Source organism: Oryctolagus cuniculus, chromosome 7, assembly GCF_964237555.1.
Source record: "Oryctolagus cuniculus chromosome 7, mOryCun1.1, whole genome shotgun sequence".
Taxonomy (NCBI): Eukaryota; Metazoa; Chordata; class Mammalia; order Lagomorpha; family Leporidae; genus Oryctolagus; species Oryctolagus cuniculus.
In genome coordinates this window covers 70,682,347-70,685,600 of record NC_091438.1, presented here as the reverse complement: position 1 = coordinate 70,685,600, position 3,254 = coordinate 70,682,347, and the positions used below count along the sequence as shown (strand labels likewise).

Genomic DNA, 3,254 nt, shown 5'->3' with positions numbered 1-3,254 from the left:
ACGCAAAATGAAGAGAGTATGAGGAGCAGAGAAGTGAGAACACACTGTATGTGGCTTTAGCTGCCAGGTTAAGGGGTTTGGACTTCACTTTTTTATTTTTTAACACATTAATGTATTTATTTTGAAAAGCAATGTTACAGAGAGAGGAACATACAGAGAGAAAGAGAGATCTTCCATCCACTGGTTCACTCCCCAGATGACCCAAGGGCCAGTGCTAGGCCAAGAGGGATCCAGAAGCCTGGAATTCCATCCAGGTCTGCCACATGGGTTCAGGGAACCAAACACTTGGGCCATCATCTGCTGCTTTCTCAGGCAATAGCAGAGAGCTGGATGGGAAGTGGGGCAGCCAGGACTAGAACCTGCACCCATATGGGATGCTGGCCCTGAAGGCAGCTTTATTCTCTATGCCGCAGCACTGGGCCCACCCCCGAAGTAGTTGGCAATAAATGAATCACAAAAGAACCAAACAACTCTCCACCTCAGAGCTTCCTCCTTCAAATTATTATCTCTCAGTCAGAGTGACTTTTGAAAGGGTCTCTAAAATTTTTCTGTTGTGTACTTTATTTAATTCCGTGGAGGAGAAGGGTCAGGACAGGCTGGCGTCCAGGGCAATCCTCTGAGAGGTGCCTCCTGAAGCATCACAGGTGGGGACATGCGGAGGGTGAGTGACCGTGGTCTCAGTATCTCTCCATGGAAACTACCAATGGGATAAGAGAGGATAAAAAAATAGCACTCTTGAAATGTTGTCTGGAATCCAATTACCAGTGGAACCTGCTAAAGAGAATAATGAAAGTAAATCAAATGAAGGTAAATCAAACAAGTTGATTTAACAAAAAAAAATTTGGTGGGATAGGTTTTTTGAGGAGCTTCCGGCTCTGCGATAGGTGGAAATGATCTAAACCCTGGTTTTACATAGCTAACTTCTGCAAAGAGCTGAGAAAACTTCTTTGAATAGGAAACTAACAAAAAGAAGCATATGAATTTACTAAATTCATATAATTCACTTGATTCAATGAGATGCAAAGTAGCTTCTCATTGGGGAAAAAATCTATTATCTTTGAAATAATTATATGCATAGGTAGAGCCTAGCTATTAATCATCAGCCTATTTTTTTAATCTACTACCAATTACCTGGAAGCAATTTTCACTAGTTGTGAGACATTTACCATAATTCTTAAAAGGAAGCAAACAAACCCTCTCTTGTGCTCAATATGCAAGCTTATTAAATGTTTACATGGCGATAGAAAAAAAAAAAGTATGCCTAATTTGAGAGGAGCAAATAAAAACAAAATACATGTTTTTAAATGTTTGTTTTTTCTTCTACTTGAAAGGCAAAGAGACAGAAAGGGTGAGAGAGTGAAGAGCAACAGAGAGATGGAAACATCTTCCATCTGCTGATTTACTCCCCAGATACTCAGGGCTGTGCCAGATCAAAGTCGGGGGCCCAGAACGGCACCCAGATGGTTCATGGGGCTGGCAGGGGCCAAAGCCCTTGAGCCATCATCCGCTGCCTCTCAGGATGCATTAGCAGGGAGCCGGATTGGAAGTAAAGCAGCCGGGACTGGAATCTGCACTCCCACATGGGATATGGGGCTCCCAAGCACCAGCCTAACCTGCTGCAGCACAACTCCTGCCCCACAAAATAAATATTTACCTAAACTTCTTAGGTTCATAACTATGAAAAGCAGAATACAGTTCAAAAGAAACCTGAGTTTCCAGCTAGAGACAATTAAAAGACTATCTCTTCAGAGATAATATTCAAATTTTGCAAAATTTCTCAACGGGACCTCCAGAGGCAGAAGCAGAGCCGCCGATTGTTCGCTTTAAGCCCAGTACCTCCTCGGATGATGGCTGCCTACTCCTACCGTCCAGGCCTCCTCCCGGCAGCCCCGGATCTGCTGCGGACCGCCTCGGCGCCGCCAGACCAGAGCTTCCTATGGAACGTCTTCCAGGGTGTCGATAAAGACACGAGCGAGGTGATCCCAGACAAGGAGTTTCAGCAGGCGCTGCCCAAAAGCACATGGACTCCTTTAACCCAGTGACCGTCAGGCCGAGCATATCCAGGAGAAAGAGGCTCATGGGAACCTCATGCATTCGCAGGTGTGTTTCAGAACCTCACCAATTGCACCTGTGATAGGGATAACTCAAGAATGAGCCACATGAACGAGCTCAAGCAAGCACCCTCTGGTTTGGGCTACCAGCTCTCTGACCAGTCCCATGAGACCCTCACTGGGAAATTTGACCGAAAAGGACTTGCAGGCAATGGCTTTTGACGACTTAATCCACAGCCGCCGTCCTGCAGAGGTTGAGCGGTATATTCCGACGCTACCACACAGTTAAGAATGGCTGGATTCGGGTGCCTTCTGAACAGTACCTTCCCATGGTTTTCCATGGTTTTTAGTATGGTATAATCATCAGTCTTTTGTGAACAGCAACACGACCGCAGAAGACAGCCTGGAAATGCCAAGTCTCTTACCTTTAACGAAATGGAACACAGATGTTAGAGTTAATGTAATTAATATCTGGGGACTTGGTTGTACGTATGTGGATAGCTGATTCATGTTTTTGCAGTTTTAACAATATCATTATGATGTCAACACTGCAGCTGATTCATGTTTTTGCAGTTAAAACAATATCATTATGATGCAAACATTGGGTTTGGTGACTGTTTGATTGTGCCACAAGGTAAAAATAAGCAATAATGTGTCAGAAATTCTGCTTGTTGGGGCCAGCATTGTGACATAGCAAGTAAAGCCAACTCCTGCAGGGCTAGCATCCCATATGGGTGCCAGTTCCAGTCCTGGCTGCTCAACTTCCTATCCAGCTCCCTGTTAATGTGCATGGGAAATCAGTGGAAGATAACCCAAGTCCTTGGGCTCCTACACCCATGTGAGAGACCCAAAAGAAGCTCCTGGCCCCTGGCTCCTGACTCCTGGCTCCTGACTCCTGGCTCCTGGCATTGGGTCAGCACAGCTCTGGCTGTTGCAGCCATTTAGGGAATGAACCATTGGATGGAAGACCTCTCTCTCTGCTTCTGCTCCTGCCCCTCTGTAACTCTGCCTTTTGAATAAATGAATAAATCTGGCCGGCGCCGCGGCTCACTAGGCTAATCCTCCACCTTGTGGCGCCGGCACACGGGGTTCTAGTCCCGGTCGGGGCGCCGGATTCTGTCCTGGTTGCCCCTCTTCCAGGCCAGCTCTCTGCTGTGGCCCAGGAGTGCAGTGGAGGATGGCCCAAGTGCTTGGGCCCTGCAC

At 46.6% G+C, this 3,254-nt stretch overlaps 1 pseudogene; it reads left to right on the top strand.

Moving 5' to 3' along the window:
* The first annotated feature begins 1,847 nt into the window (after positions 1-1,847).
* LOC100354876 (programmed cell death protein 6 pseudogene) lies at positions 1,848-2,538 on the top strand (annotated as a pseudogene).
* The last annotated feature ends 716 nt before the right edge of the window (positions 2,539-3,254 follow it).